Here is a 19,859-nt window from a genome sequence, read left to right on the forward strand (position 1 = left end):
GCTTATACTGAATAGAAGTACTGCTGGAGAGCCCTTGCTGGTTGCTGGCAGACCATGTGGGGAAATTATCATTTACTTTGATTTTTCTTATGCTCTCATACAGTATGTATTTTCTTGAAGTTGCTGCTGGTGGCAGGACACTGCTAAAAATGGACATTTAGTCTTGCTTGGAATAGGCATTCTTATGCTCAAATGTGGGTACTTTGCAAATTTTTACAGCAAGATCACCCCTCTATGAGTTTCCGAAGACTTACTGGAGCCTCCTTCATCTTCAGTGTTTCCAATCTATCTTTGAGATGGTTGCTTCGAGATATGAAATGGTGCAATTGCAAATCCTTCCAAGGAAAAAGCTATTAAGGAAATCTGTCTGGTGAACAAGCTATTTGGTAATAAATTTTGACTGCTTTTCAACTGTTCTCAGAGTTTAAAGCCCAAAATGCTTCAGAAACAACAGAAGTGTGTTTACAATCACAGATTATGCAATTAATAGCTGGTGACATTCAGGGAATAGCAGCGTGTCTGGTTTCCAAATATAAATATTTATAATGTAAACATTTAATGGCTTAAGCATCTTATTTAACTGCCCTTACTTTCCATTGCCTTGTCTAAACATTGCACAGAATTCTTCTGGCACTAATTTCTGAAGTAATACATTGATATCGATGTTGTATAACACACTACCTAGATACTTCCAGCATAGGTAACCACCCACCCCCCCAGGTTAATAGGAAAATGTCGCTCACTGGTGTGGTGGTAAAGAAAGAAGCGGGTAAACTCATTTATTTGGTGGTCCGGTGCAGGCTGTGAAAAGTGGGCGCAATGTTTACTGCCCACGTAGAGGTGGGCGAACTCTGCGTACTTATCGACTACAAACAAACTCACCCTTCACAGGGATGGACATGATCTTTCTGAAATCCACATGCAGGTGATGACGGACTCTTCAGTGTTTGATTGCTGAGATTGGTATACCTGAAAGAAAGAGGCTTGATTTCCATAAAGGGGCAAACGGACTCTTCAGTGTTTGATTGCTGAGATTGGTATACCTGAAAGAAAGAGGCTTGATTTCCATAAAGGGGCAAACATATGCTTTTACTATCTTCAGTCTAATTCAGCAATTAAGTATATAGAGAAGACAGCCTTTTATGTTATACTGTGAAGGAGATGGAACACAGTCTAATGCTGTCTTGGTGTTCTTCCAGCCTCCTGCATGAGGTTTCCCACTGTGATTTTACTCCTCCTTCTTTTACTAGCACACCTCTAGTGTGTCTAAGCAGTGAGGTTGCCTTGTGCATGATGCTGAGCTATCCTCCTGCTTCAGTTCACAAATCTTTTCCACTGGGGGACCCCAAAACTCTCCGTAACGTCAGGGAATTTCCAGTAACTTGAGTTAGATAGCCAGAAAGTCTAATCCTAAAAACAATCAAGCCATCAAATGTGTTGGTGTTAAAAAAAACCCCACTGAAGTCTGAAAGAATTTGTTACTTTTGATTCACTAGGTCAGACCTAAGGACTGAGGTACACCTATTTATGCATTTTGCATAATGCTGTTCTTGGATTTAAAACCTGAAAGTGTCTTGGAAGTAACCGGGACAGTGCAGAAACAGACCTTGCTGCAGTTTTATGTTCTTCTTCACACGGCTGCATAGCTCATGAGTGATCATCTGTGCTGTCTGCTCAGCACGTCCACAGCCTGTGCTCTGGCTAATGGGACAACTCACACAACTCACACTTCACTCACTGGCCAGCCAATTATAAAGTGGGTAAAGGTGTCACATCAGCCACAATTTATAAGCAAAGCAGCCATTTAAAGAACCTCCTATTGATTTCATTCTGGTATTTCTAACCCTTCTGTGAACAGGCAATTTTTTCACTTGTTTATTTTAGAAATGTTTGTTTATGTCTGTCTGTCTGTGTGTACATACCACACATACACATACATTTTAACTGTTAATCTGTTTAAAAAGAGACAGTATGAGAGGCTGAGATGAAGACACCAACTTTTAGAGGTCCGTTGTCTTCATTTTCCAGCAAAGAAGTGCGCTTACAAAGCCAAAAGAAAATGAAACAGGGTCGTTAAGTGTGGGAATACATTTAAGGAAGGTCTTTGATCCAAAGGAAAATAGACACTTAGGCTAACCAGTTCAAGGAAAGAATTGTGTAAACATTAAAGATTAATTGAAATTAATAGTACAGGGAACAGAGACTGCATTTCTCTACCTGGACAGACAATGCTTCTAGAAGAAAACTAAGAAATGACATGAAACAGAAGTGATAGAGCACTGAGGAAGGAGAGGAGAGGAAAAGAGTTAGGAGGCAAGACAGACAGGGAAGTGCCCTTGGGGATCTGTAATGGAGTTCCCTTAAAAGGAGTTCACACAGGCAGCATGATATGGCTGATATTGCTTCATTTTTTCTTTAAAAATTGCTGTAATTGGATGTTCCATTCCAAAAGACATCCCATAAAGTCTTAATTCAGTGACAACGAATAACAAAAAGAGGGGAAAGAAGCCGCAGGACAACGTATAGTTTGCTAAAAAGAAATCCTTGGCTCACATTAGTGGAATATTTGATTGTTGTTTGCAGGTTTCTGGTGCTGGCCCAGAGAAGTGATAGGAGGACAGATAAAATGGGAACGGCATGGCATCAAGTGTGATCCAGTGATGGTGGCTTAACAAGAGACCCAATACCAGCGACACCGCTGCTACTGCGCGTGGTTGATCTTAGGTGCTCTCGCTGGAGCAAAACAGACTTGTTTGCACCATAGTTTTACACTGAGTTTATAATTAGGTTGTAATTTGTACCACAGGCAGAGTTTTTAAGGTGGTGGATAGAATTGTATACCCACCCCTTAGAGCCTAGATACTATAAATAATTCATAGATGGAGTTAACTTTATGGATTGCCAATATTCACCCTGATGATATATTTAGGAATGTGCCTGAATATTTCCTGGGAAGGGCTTTTGTTATCAGCCCTCTTCTGTCCAGACAAGGACAGATCATTTTCTTAAGGTTATACAATAACTCAGTGGGATGTCTTTCTCTTATGGTCTCCTTATACCATCGAAATAGAGATAATAATGGGAAATGAAAAAAACCCCAATGTTCTGGTTCAACATAAGGAAACGTTAAGTTCAGAAACAATACTGCTCTGCATTTACAGAACTGCTCTGAGATACTGATCCTGAATGCACATTCATTGAATTTATTTTCTAACTGAAAGCAAACTTCAAAGGAATTCAGGCACAGAAATGGACCATCGTTGTAGATTATTTAGCTTACTTCAGTCAACTCAGTTTAGTCTGAGTTGACTGAAGTTACAGAACTAGTTATAGACTACTTATAGACTAGTAATAGATATTACAACAGCTATAATATATGGGTATTGTCAATAATATTAAATAATTGATTTACTCAAAATTTTTATCATCCTAATTGGAAAATTACCCAATGTGTAATTAATCCAAGGTTGACCTAGCAGCAGAGGCACTGGAAACAGAATCTGACATAAACATCATTCATATCAGTTTTATTCTTCAGTCCAGAGCTTGCGACTAATTATTATGGACATATTTTTGATCGTTTTATTCACATGTGTCATGCTACTACCACAAAATGTATCCTTCCTTTTTATTTTTTCTTTATTCAGAACAGAAATGACCTAACTGGAAAAGGAAAAATGTTAAACAGCAAATGATCGCAAATGCTAAGTCCAGCTGGTAGCTGATCACTAGTGACATCCGTTTGGGATGAATATTGGGGCCAAAAGTTACTGCTTAACACCTTCATTAATGAACTGCATGATGTGACAGAGCTCTCTCTCAGCAAGTTTGCAAAAGATATTTGCTATTCAAGGAGGTCTTGTCAGGCTGGAGATATGGGCTGACAGAAGCCTCATGAAGTTCAACAAAAGCAAAAGCAAAGTCCTGCCTCTGGGACAAAGTAACCCCATGCACCAGTACCAGCTGGGGACCGACCACCTGGAAAGCAGCTTTGGAGAAGGTCCTGGTGGACAACAAGTCCAGCAATGTGATAAAGAAAGCCAACATCCTCCTGGGCTGCATTAGCAAGAATTCAGCTAGCATGTCTAGGTAAAGTGATCCTTCTCCTCTTGTCAGCACTTGTGATACCCATCTGATATCCCATCTCCCAGTGGAGGTGGACTCACTGGATGGAGTCAGTGTGGATGAGCCCCCAAGATGGATGGGGAGTAGGACAACAAGATGTACAAGAAGAATCTGAGGAAACTGAGTTTGTTCAACTTGGAAAAAAAGAGAAAGCTTCGGGGGTGATCCTATTGCTGGCTACATCTCTCTGATTGGAGGATACAGAGAAGACTAATAGACTTTTCAGAGAAGGACATAGTGACAGGATGAGAGGCTGTGGGTAGTAGCTGCAACATGGGGAATTCAAACTCAATGTAAGGAAATTATTTTTTACCATGATGCTGGTCACAACCTTGGCACAAGTACCCGCAGAGGATGTGGAATCTCTGTCCTTGGAGATACTCTCTCCATTACTAATCCAAGTTCCAAGAAAAATATAAAAGGAGGTCTTGCTGCTGAGACCCTAAAAATTACTTCTTAAGACATTTTGAATATAGCTATTGCAGAAGAGAGGCCAGATAACATAACTTGGTCCATCTCCAGTGTCCTAACAGAGCCCATATATTTTCCCATATGTAACTTTTTAAAAATATTTCTTTAATGAAGTTTGCATATACAGCCTGCCTTGCCAAACATGCATTGGGTCATACATCTCATATTTGGAAGCACATGTATGTACTCATTTCAGTGCTGTTGCTAACGCTAAATAGAAGGTGAGGGTCTCGTTGCATTAGCTCCTGTGGCAGTACAAAACAGTGAGGACCTGAATTAACTCCCTTAGATGGTGGGATAAGTATTTTTATGGTATTTCCCCCAGAATAAGAACATGTAAATATACAGTTACATTGTCAGTTGACAGGTATTAGTGTGGTGTCAATTAGATCCTGTGCTAAAATGGTGCTACAGCTATATGCATAAATCAGACAACACTGGGGCACTACAATTCAACCCTCTCTACTTTTAATCATTAGACTAGTTGTTGAAAATGTTTTTCTCCTGAGCCAGCTAGCACTCTCCCAGACAATTTCTGGGCACAATTTGAAAGCCAGCATGGGCCAGACACTTTAATTCAGACATCTTGTTTGGGAGGTTAAGAGTGTTTAAGAGTCAGGACACAAAAAGCACATGCATTTTATCTCAGATCCAGGAAAGGATCCCTGGTACTGTTTAGTTTGCTAGTAGAAATGTAGCCAAGGTCTTTTCATTTTTATTCCTCAGCATCTTATCTGTACAATAACAGAAAATATATCTTCTTTTCTCTCCCTCTTACCTATCAAATTGCTCTTGCCTCGGTCAGGGATCATCTCTGTCATTGGGAATAAACAGCACCTCGCATAGCAGTCTTCTCATCTTTTTGGAGTTCTAGACAACACAGAAATATAAATATATAGCAGAAATAGTAATTACAAGGGGCCATCTGTCCTTTTGCAACTGTTTTACATGCTACAGAATGTTAATACCAAAATACATTCATCAACTTTAATAGACATCTGGAGCATAATCATCCAGAAAACACTTGTATAAAAGTTGTTGCATGAAATAATTATCAGAGAAATATGGTAAATACAAAACTGTCTTTGAAAGCATTGAAACAGAAACCAGATTCTTCAAGCTCCAAGAATTAACAAGGAGAGAAGTACGCTACTGCCAGATTTTGCTGCCGTATAGCGTTTGGTGTCTCTTTTTCAGACAACTTAATTAGTCTGTATATAAAACCCACTGGCATGAGCAAAGACTTCAAATGTTGGGAAGTTTGATCTTGATCTGTCTGGTCTAGTTTCTTCCTCCTGTCCCCCCTTCTTTTTTATGTAGTTTGCAAATTTAAGAACATGATTTACATTCAAAATGTCTTCCGGCTCGTTACTAAGCAGACAGACCCAATGATACTGACTCCATTCTTTCCTCTCAGTACTGCTTACCATTGTGGGGTTTGCTAATAGCTCATGGGACACAGTAATATTCAAGAGAACAAAGACTGTATCAGAAAGATGAAGGGCACCTGAATTACAGTGAGATAGCAGAGCTTTTAGATCAACGGTGTTGTTAACTATTGAGCAAAATTTGCCTACCTTCTGTCTGGAAGCAGAAAATATAGCAGTGCTCAGACCTTATTCTACATAATGGTATTGCCGGGAATGTTGATATAGGATTGGTCATTCTGTGATGTATATTTAAGCATTGGCACAAAAGGGCAGCTCAGATGCCACTGAAACCAATATGTCATGTCCCTATGTATTTCAGAGTTCTGGCTCAGGTTCCTAAAACCTTGAAAAGCAAATAAACTAATTTTCATCCCTTTACCATGCAGAAGTTATTGTGTTATTTTCTCTGGCCTCCAGGCATTGAGTAATTTGCGCATGCAGTACAGTCCCATTTGTGATCAATAGAGGAAGTAGAAAATACCGTGTTATAAATAGGGTATAGATGACAGTCCCTCCTCAGGTATCAGATGCCCCACTGGAGACCTGGTTTGATCGCCCAAGTGGCTGGGTCTAACTAAACGTTTTTGGAGTAAAGCAGAGACCTGTCAATCTTTTCCCAAAAATTACTCCATCAGGAAACTGCTTCATCCCTTTGAGTCCCGAACTCTCTCTTCCTAGAGCACCAAAAGACAGTAAGTAGATTGGTCAAATAGGACAGACCAACACACACATCATTTTGTTCACCGACAAACTAAAATTCCCAGTACTCTGGATTAATTACCAGTCCCATGTCCCTGTGTCCTTTTTTTTTTTTTTTTAATCAAACATTGAATCAATATAGTCCCTAAATGGCAGCCACACAGACTTTGTGCCAATATAATCCCTGAATGGCAGCAACACAGACTTTGTGATTAATTCCAGGTTTTGTTTCCTTTCCAGATTTACTCTCGCACATTTACAGTTGCAAATTACTTTAGCATTTAACCCCAATTAATTAAACCCCAATTATTTTGGAAAGTCTTTACTGAACTGCACACTCATCAGTAACTGAGAATGGGTTGTTGTCGGGGATAAAATGACCAGGAGGAGAACAGAACAAAACAGGTCTTCTTGCTAACATAGCAAAGATCACCTCCTTCAGGGATTGTCTGATAAATGACAAGGTTGTCATACTTATTGGCGTCTTGCTGGCCAATGCCACTTGCCATTTTAGGAAGTTGGCTGTCTATCATTAAGCACTGAATGATGCAGCATCTCTTGTCAATATGAAAATTCTCAAAATAATTTGCATTTAGTACGGACAAAGCCCTCAGACTGTGGAAAGGAAACTGTTAGCAGATGCATGAAGTTGTTAGATATTTGTTCAGTGCTGATATGTAGGTAAATAACAGATGTTTTTGAAGTTTCTCCTCGTTACTAAAAGATGAAAGGGGGAGAGGACATTCTAGATTATCTATCACTGCCTCATTTTAAACGCCAATCATTAAATCCATTTAAATACCAATTAATTAAATCCATTAAAACACCTCTGGAGTTCATTAAAAATTGTTTAATTGCAGAATTTCTGCCTTTCCATGTTTTTCTGAGAGTTGCTAGTTGCTTTGAAAAACTTCAGGAAGCTTGTGTCTTAGACTAGGTGAATTCTGTCAAAAGAGTAGTAGAAGCCAATCTACTGAGTACACAAGGTGGATTAAGCAAGCCCACTATCCAACAAAAGCAAAAAAACTAGTAGTGCAGAATGGCCCCTGACTGAGCCATAGTGATGTCTGTGACACCCTAGTCATCAGATCCATGCACATCTCAGAGAAGAATAAGCATGGTATGAAAATAGCTTTAACTCCCACAACAGCAAGGAGGCGGCTGAAGGAAAGAGGTTTTGCTTTTCTTTGTTATGAACCAATGATTAGGTAGAAGTCATTTACATGGAGAGGAAGAAAACAACAGCAACATGGACTATCTTCTGGGTGAAGCTGCTGTAGAAACTTGTATAATCTGCAGGAACATGGGATCTGTGAATCTGATAAAGAAGTAATTCTGCACAGAGTAATGAAAATTACTTATTCCAATTAACACTGAAGGAGTGTGGGCTCAATCCTGAGAGGGGTTTACTTAGGACTTACTGCTTTCAGAAGTCATACACTCTTTTAACCATGCACTGCTCTTTACTGGTGGTGACAAGACCTTGTTGGCTCTTGAGAATGATCCAGGCTTGGATTTCTTCTGATATTCTTCTGCTTCTTTCCCTGACTTGGACTGCAAACCAGAAGAGCAGGATGAAGGTAGTGGGAAATTAACTTTGGATTCCAGAAGTTCGACTCAGGTTTTGGTTTGAGAAGACGGATGTAAAGGAACGTGTGTGTTTCATTGTGTTCGGGAAGATGCAGCCATTTTTATTGACCTACATTTTCCATGTGCTTCCCCTCCTGAGTATTTCTCTTCTCCCTTTTTTATGCTTTTTGTTAATATACATCGACTAAAGCAGAGAGAAAATATTTTCCTTAATGTCTTAGCTTGATTCACTGTAAAAAGAAAGGTAAGAAATGTCTTGCCTTTGCTCCTTGTCACTTTATCCTCCAGAACATAAAATCTGTAATAAAAACATCAGAAGGCTTTAAAGCAGATTCTGAAATAATGGGGTTTTAAAAGGTTGTGTGTATATGCATAATCCTCGTTAAAATCAAGGTGAGAGTTTGGCTGTACCCTGACAAGCTTAGGGACATCTAGAAAGCCGAAAAATATAAAATTTTAAAAGATGTAGAAATGAGGCGAGGGGAGCCAGCTGGATGCATTATCAAAAAATACAAAAGACTTAATTAGATTGCTAATTAAATGCTATCCAGGATGAAATGATTAAACATTTATAGGAAATTTTCTAAAGATAGTCTCCTTCAGAACTCAATGAGCCAACCTGGGTTTTCTTTTTACAGCAATATGAAGTGCCAGTCCCTTAAAAAATCCTCCTGCCTTCAGCAGGTACGGCGCTTGCCGAAAGGCAGAACTTAGCAGCGTGAAAGTCGTTACAGAGATTTCCAGCCCATTCTCCTGCTCTTCTTGCCAGAGGATCTCTTTAGTTACTACTGCAACAGGGTCCTGCTGATGCATTCAGGCACTGCCCGAGTGCTGGGTGTACAGCATGCTTTCACGGTGAGGTCTCATAGGCACATCAGTGGTACCACATGTGAGGTCTACAAGGGTTTATCTCTCAAGACAGCAAATGAGTTCTTCCACGGCTGGTAGCAACCATTCAGCTTTGCCCTGCATCAGTGCACTACATAAAATGGATACAATGCCATGCAGACATCGTCAGTGAGGCTTGCTTGTGAAGTACTGAGATATCGGAGTGACAATCCCTTTTAAGCGTGAATTACAATTGCTGATAACACGTTTCATTTTTGGTAAAATTTTATTCAAGATATTTGGATTGTCAATGAGACAGTAGCACATTTTCAGCTGTGGATGGGGAAGAATTTGCTCTTCAGAGCCCTACAAGACTTAGCAAGCATTTTTAGTGTTTTTGTAGAATATTCTTACGAAATGTTTTTGAAGTGCCAGTAATACCTCTACAATCCTGGAGATCCTGGGATAGGTTAGGCAGACATTTGTTCATTACAAACATATCCGTGAAACAATTTCAACTGCAATTCCTAACATGCACTTAGGATATGTATATGAGAGCTGCTATTTTTGCTGATACAATAATAGCCAAATAAGCTATTACGTTTTGGAGCTGAGGCTGTTTCTGTCTTGTCCTTTCTGGATTAGGGCACAAAATGGATTCTATGACACAGACCCTTCAGAGTGTTACCTGTACAAAGCTGTTTTCTATATGCTGCACTCTACATTTTGTTTACTTTGACTTTATGGAAAACAGAAGTTAATAACTTCTCCTGCAAAAACACACATACAATGAAGACAGCTTCCCTTGAGCCAAAATGTTATTTTATAAAAAAACGTTATATTTGAGGCATAGCCCTACTATTAAATTCAAATGACCACAACAACAGGAGTATTTGTAACTTGAGTCACAGCGAATCTTAATATATCACATAAGTCCCAGGTGTGAAGCTGTACAGAAGGTTTCAGATTCACCTTTTTTATTTTTTTTTTCCAAAATGCAGATTTCATGATATTGCATAAATTTTTCCAAATTTCCAGTTCCTAAAACAACAATAATAATATAATTAGAAAATATTCACTTTTTTTCCATAACAATTGCCAAAAAGTTTTGATTTTAAATTACCTTAATTTTCATATTTCTTTGAATTTAGTATGGGATAAATGTCTGAAATTGAAATAATTGTAGAATCCAAAATATTTTTTTTTCTGGATTTTACTTTTCAATGCAACAAAAGCTATCTGCAGGGTTTTGTTTCAGTTCAACCAAAATTTTTGCTTAAGCTTCTACTTCCCAGAGGTATCAATAAACCACAAAAAATAAATAAGTCTTCTACACTGATTCACCCCAGTGCAATTTCTGACACCTGCAGAATTGAAATACAATTGGTCTTCTTTGTTCCATTTACAAAACAGCATGTGACTCATTCTCAGCTCTGATTGCCAGGATATCATTACCACTGTCATTTTCAGGCACCACTATTTAGTCACAGTAAATTGTAGGCATCTGTACATTCATATACGCCTTTGATGACACAAGCATCTTCAGACCGGATGGCGCTGGAGAACTGAGCAGAAGTCACCTACAGCATCCTGGAATTACCTCGTGTCTCATGTTGCCATTGAGTGCATGCTCGCAGTATCTGATGGGAAACAGGATAGAAAAAGGAATGAAGACAGGCAATTTAGGAGTTGACAAAAAACTGAACTTGATTTTCTTCTGTTATATTGATTCCTTTGTGCATCCGTTTGCTTTTAATGGTCCCTTCTCTCTTGCGAATTTTATACAAGGCATTTGCAAATATCAGGCCTCTCAGCAATATCCAGGGAATATATACTTTCAGCTAAGGACCTATTCTTATCTTGATTTAAGAAAATTGATTATATCAGTTATCACATATTGTCGTAAAATCTGTGTGTCACCGAAAAGAATTGGATGAGTGTACTGTAGTTGTCTTTGCTTAGATATGATCAATAGATACTTATTAATCTCTTCTCATAAACTTCATCCAACCTCAAAGCCAGCCCATATAACAATCCCAGGTGGACCTTGAAATGACAGTGCGACTCTAAGAAGAATGGATTAAGCTTGTACTTCATCAATTCCCATTGCTCTGATTTTTGCCAGAGTGCTAGATTAATTTCATGACACCTTCTTTACTGTTTGAATTCTTATCAGATAAATATGGTGCAGGAATTTCAATGACAAACTTGTACTACAATTTTGGTCAAGAGCAGTAACTGGAGAGAGTAAAGCTAAACAGTCAACAAGGTACGAAAACTAGAGCTCTGATTCTGCAATACGTGCTTGCCTGAGTAGAACTGGTGCTCATCTGTGCCCTTGGGACATCAGTCAGTAAAGTCTTTTATAGCTTTTGTTGCCTCTCTGATCAGGCTATAAGACAGGAGTTGCACAGATTTCTGTTAAATATGAGCAGAAGTTGCAAAAATAGGATTGCAAAGGATATCAGCACTTCTATTTTCTCGTTATATCCTTGCCAAGGTATCTGATCCTACCAATATCCATGCACATGCATAATTTGAATCACAGAATTTTCATCATAGCTCTGGAGCTGTTTATGGGCTGAATTGTGTCAGGAACAGCTTTCATGTTGTTGCCATTTTGTAATAGCCTTGGCAATATTCACATACTCCTTCAGGCCGTGGTCTTGCTCTGTGCCAAACAGCGGTGATGTTATCCTTCGCACAAGGTGCCATGGAGCTTCTCACTGATTTCACTTGATCTGAAAAGATCTGAAAAGAACTTGCATGCTTCCTAAAGCACAGGCTTATGCTGGAAAATGCTATGGTTGTGTTTTTAAGGGTAGAAGGAGAGAGACAAGACTGTCTGGTTTTGCAGTTGAAGGTCAAAAAAGTCTCCAAGAATTCGTAAATATTCTTACATATATACAGCACACCCAAATCAATCTGCGGTCTAAAGTAGACCTCACCACTCTTAAAAACACAAAACAAAGAGCAAGCTGAAGAGAAATTACACATTTTTGGTTTTCACTGAAACCAGAAAAATCTCCCCCTCTCTCAAATTCGAACAAAAATGTATTATTCAACCCCAGGAAAAGTAATTGGTTGCAATTTCAAGTGACCATACCAGGATCCATCTCCCTTCTCCACAAGAAGCAAGAGCAGCAGCTTCTTTCTTTATTCAGCTCGTCCAAGGGATATTTGAGGGTACTTTTCTGCAGTGATGGAGGGTGGCTTGAACTGGGTTCAATCTCCCCTTCTCACAAAGATGCTCAAACACACAGCTTGACTGTGCTGCACAGCTGATGACAGGCAGCACCATCGGTCTCTGTGGCTGGTGGTGTTTCACATCGGAGACCTAGGTGGACCCTGGACTCCACATAGACTCCAGATCCCCTCAACAACCCAAAGATTATCCAGGCAATGCTGGTGCAAAGTCCTTCTAGTGAGAGGCAACAGTCCTCCAGGAACTGCTTGCTGTGGCATGGTCAGACAAGACACTAAGTCATTTGAAAAAACATTTGGGTGGGTTTCGTTCACAGGATTTGTCTTTGGCAGGTTAACACTGTAAGAAACAGCTAACATTGACAGGGTTAACACGGGCAGAAAGAAAAGCAGTGGGACAAAGTGAGGCCTGGAGGGGAGCAGAGACAGCACTTCTCCAAGGACAGGTCTGGAGTCAGGCTCGGCGTGGCTTTCTGCTGGTTGTTGTTCTTCAAGGAGGAACAATGTAATTCTGGCCAGTGTCCATTTGCAATGGCAGAAAACTAGCAAATGCTTCTGGGTCTCCATTTTTTACATTTGTGACTGAATATTAGTTGAAAGAAGGGTGACTGTGATAGATCCTACCAAGGAGATCATGGTCTCTGGCATACTGGCAAGTCCAGCCTATGTATTTGAATGGCTACAGACTCTATACCCCATGTTGTGTGGGCTTTGCCCTTTCCTTGGAGCCCATCTCCAGTGGGATAAAGAAAGCTCATAGTTAGACATTCCTGAGCTCAAGTAGGAATAACAAACATGCTTGTGCTGTTAGCTGAGCACTTAGAAAAGGCAGTGTATCTAACCCTTCCTCTTTGCTTTGGTTCTTTGGTAAAGTAGAAGTCAAGCTCCTTTTACCACCTGATCATTTCAAAGAACATTTTGTAATAAAGATACCATACAGCTGAATGCAGCCACTTCTATCTAGGGCAGCCTGATCTTGAAGGGATTTAGTGTTCAGATGGAGGGAACACGACCTTCCATTTTTAAGCTTCCATTTCAACACTATTTATAATTAACTGCATGCATAGGGCTTCATGTACTTTGAAAGGCTGCAGTTACGCTTGTGTTGCAGAGCCTGGGGAGACAAGCTTGTTGTCCTGATAGACTATCAAGCTGCTTTGCAAGGCAGAACTGTAAAAGAGTTTTAGCTAGTCTCTACCCTTGTCACACTTTGATGTGTGCAATGCGATGATCAATTGACTGACTTGGATGATTGATGCTACTTTGAATTTTCAAAGTAGACCATCAGATTCAGTGTGTTTGTGATTCTCATTTGCTTTGATCCTTACACCTGGAGATGGTAAGCAAATGCCCAAGTAGGGTGCCACCATGCAAAAATTCCCAACAAGTTTCTACCACTAGACTTTTTTGTACCTAACTTTTAGAAATTATAAATAGGCAAGGAAAGCTGCAAGCCAATAAAGCATCAGTCCCAATACTGGCTGCTTGACTTTAACAGTCTCCTCTGGATTCATAGATAAATTTCCCTGCATCTTTAAATGACACCTTTCCCCTGAGGATCAGCTTTAATTTCTGGAAAACGAAACAGTGGCATTGCAGTTTTCCATGCTGGGAATGTTTCAAGTACAAGGATCTGACTGCTCATCGGTCTCTGCCTCCTGGGCCGGGGCGGGGAGATAACTCCAACGATAGTTGCAATTGAATGACTCAATTACAGTAGCAGCAATTTTCCAACCTGATTACTTATGTCAGGTGATAATCTGCGAGCTCTCATGCATGGTGTCACTTGGAAGCAGTCCTTCTTGCAAGTCCTTCTTCTGTCACATAGCAGGAATATGGTTGCTTTAGGTCAGTATTTTTTAAAACCACAAATTCGTTCTTTAAATATTAGCTGAATGTGTATGCATTATAAATGTTTGGCCTCAAAAGACGGCTTCAGTGAGATTAATAGCAGAGTCCCACTGAAATCAGCAGACAACAAATTTTGTCTTGATCAGATGTTAGAGCAGATGGAAGAACTCTAAGGTAAGCAAGACTTGTAAAAAACACTGATTTTGTTGATTAGCCACAAAATCTGGTGAATTTTCATAAAAAACAGAGAAAACCACGGAGAAAATATTGGAAGGCTGGTTTTGACATTTTCGGAATGACTTCAAAATATTTTTTTTAAGTGTATTTCAGATGCATTTTCCAAAGGTTGAAACAATGTTTCAAGTGTTATGAAGAAAATCTTTCTGTTCAAGTCAACTCAACATTTGGGGTGGATTTTTTCTAGTTAAAACAGTTGTTACATAAGATACAGTGCAATCTAGTGGAAAGAGCATTGGCCGAAGAAGCAAAAGTATTTGACTCTGCTCTGGTATTGACTTGTGTCAGCCTACAAAACGCTTTAATATGTGGGGTTTCATTTTGGGGAGGCCCAGTCTGGGAGCTGTACTGCCTGAATTTGGGGGTGCACACACAGGCAAAGAGATCCCTTGCTGTGCAGAGCACAGCTCCTGCAGGAGACTATGGCTAAGGGATTCTTTGCAGGAGACACCTCCCCAGAACCCACACAGATTTGCAGGGAGCATTCAGTAGATCCTTCTCTCTGTTTCTCAGCAGAGGAAAATACTCTCTTAGCTTCTTTTTGGGGAGGAGCCATTCCAGGGCTTTTCAGCACTGCAGGCAGGAATGAGATCCACTCCCTTAGGATGACATCCAAAGGCTGACAAAACTCACTTTTGCTGTGACAGCAGGCTTGGTTCAGGAAGAGAGGGAGGGCTTACTGCAAGTTCGGGGGAAGGACAAGAGTACAGAGCTGAGGGGCATCTGTGAGATCCCAGCAATCCCAGGGTGGGGTTTGGGTGCTGTAAAGGTTTAGTGGGGTCTGAGACAGTTTCGGTGGGGAGGAGAGCCTTCCCTTGCTGCCTGCAGTAGCCGCTACTGCAGCTTTTGGCAGCTGCAGGAGGAGGCAGCAATGCATCGTTTGTACTGCGGGTTAGAGCAGCCAGTTCTTCCACTCTGCTGCTCCCTGCTGCTCAGCATTGCTCTATTGATCTTGAGCTCCTCCGAGTCCTTCATATTGTCCTAGAGCCTTTCACGTGGCTTAGAAGGGGGCATGATGCTCACTCCCAGGAGGTCACAGCTGAGAGGTGCTATGGGTGGGCAGAACCTGCTGCTGGGTGGAAATAGCCAGGGAACTTAACAGCTTCAAAACTTAAAAGCCACAATTCCCCGTGTCTGTTGCATGTCCCAGAATAACCATTCTTAAACCTGACCTACAACTTATCCATGTTGGAAGGAGGCTGTTAGTGCGGGTGAAGGAACACCAAGGGGCTGGTGTTTATGAATCCACTACTGTTTCATGGGTCTGGGGACATTTCCTCAGCTGCACTGTCACCCTGGCTGTGGTCCCTGTTTTGGCACCAGGGTTTCCTTCAATGACATTGGCACTCCTGGCTGTGTTGTTGTATATATTCCAGTTCTCAGTTACTGGTTTCTGCCGACGTGCTCGGATATTTGTGCACTAAATTCACTGTGTGCAGTATATAATCTATATGCTATGCAAACAATATAAGACCTTTTTAGAGTGGCCAACTGTGGTTGTATTTTTGAAAAATGCAAGAGAGAGGATAATAGAATTGGCCAAGTGTAGGATTCAGTATAATTTAATATCCGGCATAACAGAAGTTCATTCAATCTAAAGAGAAGTTGGAGAGGGAATGAGAGCAAGTGCCAGTGGGTAACTCCAGCACGTCCCTCTCATTAAAACCTGCTGCTGTGCGGTGATGCCAAGAAACCGCACATCAAGGGGATGGCAGAACTTAATAGACATATTTCTGGGGTGATGAAAAAAAATCAGCATCACCTGAAATCAGCATCACCAGAAAATGGAAACAGCCCCATGTGATTCCCTGAGGAATCAGGGGAGGCTGGAGAATTACTGATCTCTCTTGCAGCAAAGAAAGTATTTCAGTTTATAAACCAAATGTTTCTTCCTGGAGTCAAAGTGTTATCAGGATTCAGCTATGCCATTTCTTTCTTTGGAAAGCTGGTATTTAACACATTGGCTGTCACAGGAAAACCCTTTGCTAGGAAGGTTTGCCAATTCCAGTTCTTCCCCTGCGTTAGTACCTGGCATTAGCACTGTTAATGCAACAGGTTCCTATATCCCCATTATCTGGAACTGGCTCCTGTGAGAACTATGGATGAGTGTTTCCTCCTGCGACAGTCTTTGGGTGATGGACAAGCTCAGAGCACATTTAATGACCCAGCTCCTCAGGGATTTGGGCACAGGGAGAAGGCTGCCTCAGGACTTTTCCACAGTGTTAGGCAAAACTGAGTTTTATTTCTCCCTTAATGTCCTGGGGGCTGCTCCTACTACGGGAGAAGGTTGGAGGAAGGGCTGCAGACCGGCTTTTGAACTGCCACCAGGGAACTGGGAGGAGCAGGGGCTGGGGCTGATGCTCTGGTGAAGGAACAGCTGAGGCTCGCTGCAGCCTGGTGATTTCATGGCTCTGGAGCAGGCAAGGTGAGCCGCGGAGCTGGGATGGATGTGCATTTGTGCAAGGCAGGTGCCTGGCTGCCCAGCCAAGCGGGGTGGATCTGGCCTGTACCAGGACCTGAGGCTCCAGGAGAAATTTTTCCCCAAAAGCTCAAGTGTTGACTGAACCTCCTGGTTGGATCAGGTAACATGACAAGCAGAGGACATTAGCACCATTTTGCCTCAGATGCCCCAATTTTGTTATGTGCCAGGTGCTGCCTAAAAGACAGCACAGCATGGTTCCCTGCCCCACAAGAATCTATGATCCAATATGAGAGAAGAAACAATAAATTTCCTCCCAAAACAACAGCATTTTGGTCATCAAAACGAGGCGGTTGTGCTGGCAGAGCTCAACAGTTGCCTTATTTTTTGCAGGTGTCAGGAGAGAAGAGATCTCAGAAGGTATGAAAGCAAGCAATGAAGCTGGCTCCCAGGTGTTTACAGGGACACTCAGCACGACAGACCAAGCTGAAGGTGTCTGAAAACTTAACATGCTGCTGATGTCAAGAGCAGCCCTGATGTACTTGTGCTACATCGAATGAAAGAGCCCTGGCAGGTCTGGGATAAACCGTCCATGCCTGATGTTTGATGTGTTAGAGAGCAGGAACCAAAAGAGAATCTCAAAAAGGAGGATATTGACACAGTGACAGGAACATTTCTCAAACTGTGGGTCTCCATCTCCAAGGCTGGCATTAAAACGGGACACCGAGCATTAAGAAAGATTGTTCGCATAAATCCTGGCAGTGCTCAGGGAACAGGGCAGTAACTCTGCTCCTCCGAGCCCGGCAACAAGAAATGGCTGCAAGTACCAGCTGCAAGCATGTACCGGGGAGCAAGAAATGAACTTCAGACTTGAACCTGGAGGGAATTTAGCTGGAGATAGGAAGGAGGAGAGAAAAACGTGCTGCCAATGGGCCTGACAAACACTGGTCTCACAGTCCGGTTCAGAGAGAATAAGAGGGAAACAAAAGTGGAGTTGTTCGGAAGGTGGGCAGGAATTGACACACAGGATAATGACCCAACTGAGTTTTCTGCTCTGTGAACAGTCAGGAAGGGACTGTATGCAGAAATAATCTGAGATATTTCACTAGTTCTGACTATCCAGACCTGGAGATAGGTTAGTTTGACTGTAAAGTCATCCAACAGTGAAGAATTTGCAAGTTGCCTTGAGAAACTCTTTCAATAACTTTCCCTGGTAATACAGATACATTTTCCTAACCATTCTGGTGTATGATTATTTTTTGTGTTACATTAATGCTCTGGAGCTCCAGGCATGGAATAAGGTTTATCTGCATTTGTGTAACACAAATATAGGAGTCTGTATGTCTGGAGACTGTAAAATAGGAGACAAGAGTCAGAAAGTGGACTCCCATGTCAGGGAGCTATGCTGGGTATCGTAGAATAACCAAAAAGCACGCGGGGAGAGCCATAAAAAATAAATACAGTGAAAAGAAGCACAATGAAAAAAATAAGTCAAGGAAAAAAGGAATCAATAAATGTAACAGAAAAAGGGGAAAAAATAAAATAGGAATGGTTAGAAGATGGAAAAAAAGACCAGGAAAAAAAATCAAAGGAATGGTAGCTGGTTGTAATCTGAATTCTACACAGCACAGAGTTGGCAACACCTGTGTGTTGCACCATTGGCAGCTATGCAAAAGGAACAGTAAAGGCAGCTCATCTGTTCTTCTCTTACTCCTCTAATGAAGAGAGACATGCTGCCTGCTGGAGACCAACAGAAGAGCTTTCATTTTTCAAGGGTCTTTTTATTTTCCTGCTCACTTTCAGTTTTGCTTCTGAAACTTCTCCAGGATAACTTTTTTCTTGCTCTCTCCAAAGCTTTCCCTATTTTGCATTTTCCAATGTATTTCTGAAATTATGATTAATTTTTTTAAAATTAAACCCTTTTGGTTTTATTTTTAGCCTTTATATCCTCCCTTATTTCTTAGTAATAGCTAGAAAATAATACATTAAGAATACATGATGTAGAAGTGGAGGGGGAGAGCTTCCCTGTTCTGCATCTGCTGACTTAATTCTCTACAAGCTTTAGCTAAGGGGAAAGATATTTCTGAGCTCCCTTAGAAAATGTAATTATAGATTTAATTCTCTGGCACATGTTTCGCATGGTGCTGCGGGAGTTGGCCAGCTTCATTCTGAGGCCACTTTCTATCATCTTTGAAAGGCTGTGGCAATTGGGGGTTCCCTGTGGACTGGAAAAAAAAAGGTAGTTGTTTCTCCCATTCACAAAAAATCAAGGGGGAACTGACTGGTCAGTCTTGCCTCTTGCCTGGGAAATTGCTGGAGGAAGTCTCCAAGGAAACCATTTCCATGTGCATGAAGGACATGAAGGTGACTGGAAACAGCTAGATTGGATTTACCAAGGTTAAATCTTGCTACACCAACCTGATTTCTTTCTGTGAGAAGATGGGCTCTGAGGATGAGGTAAGAGAAGTGGATGTTTTTTACCTTGTCTTTAGAAAGTTCTTTCACACAGTCTTCCACGGTGTCCTTGTCACCAGACTGAGGGTATATGGGCTGAATGGTTGAACAGAAAAGTTGCAGATAAACTGTCTGGATTTAGCAAGTTTGTGGATTACAGCAAATTACAACAAATTGGGGGAATAACTGATAACCTGGAGGACAGAGTTGTTATACAAAGACTGACTGGCTAGAAAGAAGCTTTGCAACAAAGGACCTGCAGGTCCTGGGGGGCAACAAATTGAACAAAAATCAGCAGTGTGCTGTTGTAGTGATGGCATTGAACTGTATCTGGAGAATCCAACTTACAGGGAGAAGCTGAATGAGTTGGGTTTATTCAACCAGGAAAAAGAACATTAAGGGGGGATTCATTTGCAGTCTTCGATGTCCTAATGAGTGGCTAACAAGAGAAACAGGCCCTTCCTAGACACACACAGTGAAAAGGGACAGCAGGAACAAGTTACAACAAGAGATATTTCAGCTACACATTAGAAAAAAAGAAGTTCTTCATA

This window comes from Gavia stellata, chromosome 2 (genome assembly GCF_030936135.1).
Source record: "Gavia stellata isolate bGavSte3 chromosome 2, bGavSte3.hap2, whole genome shotgun sequence".
Classification (NCBI taxonomy): domain Eukaryota; kingdom Metazoa; phylum Chordata; class Aves; order Gaviiformes; family Gaviidae; genus Gavia; species Gavia stellata.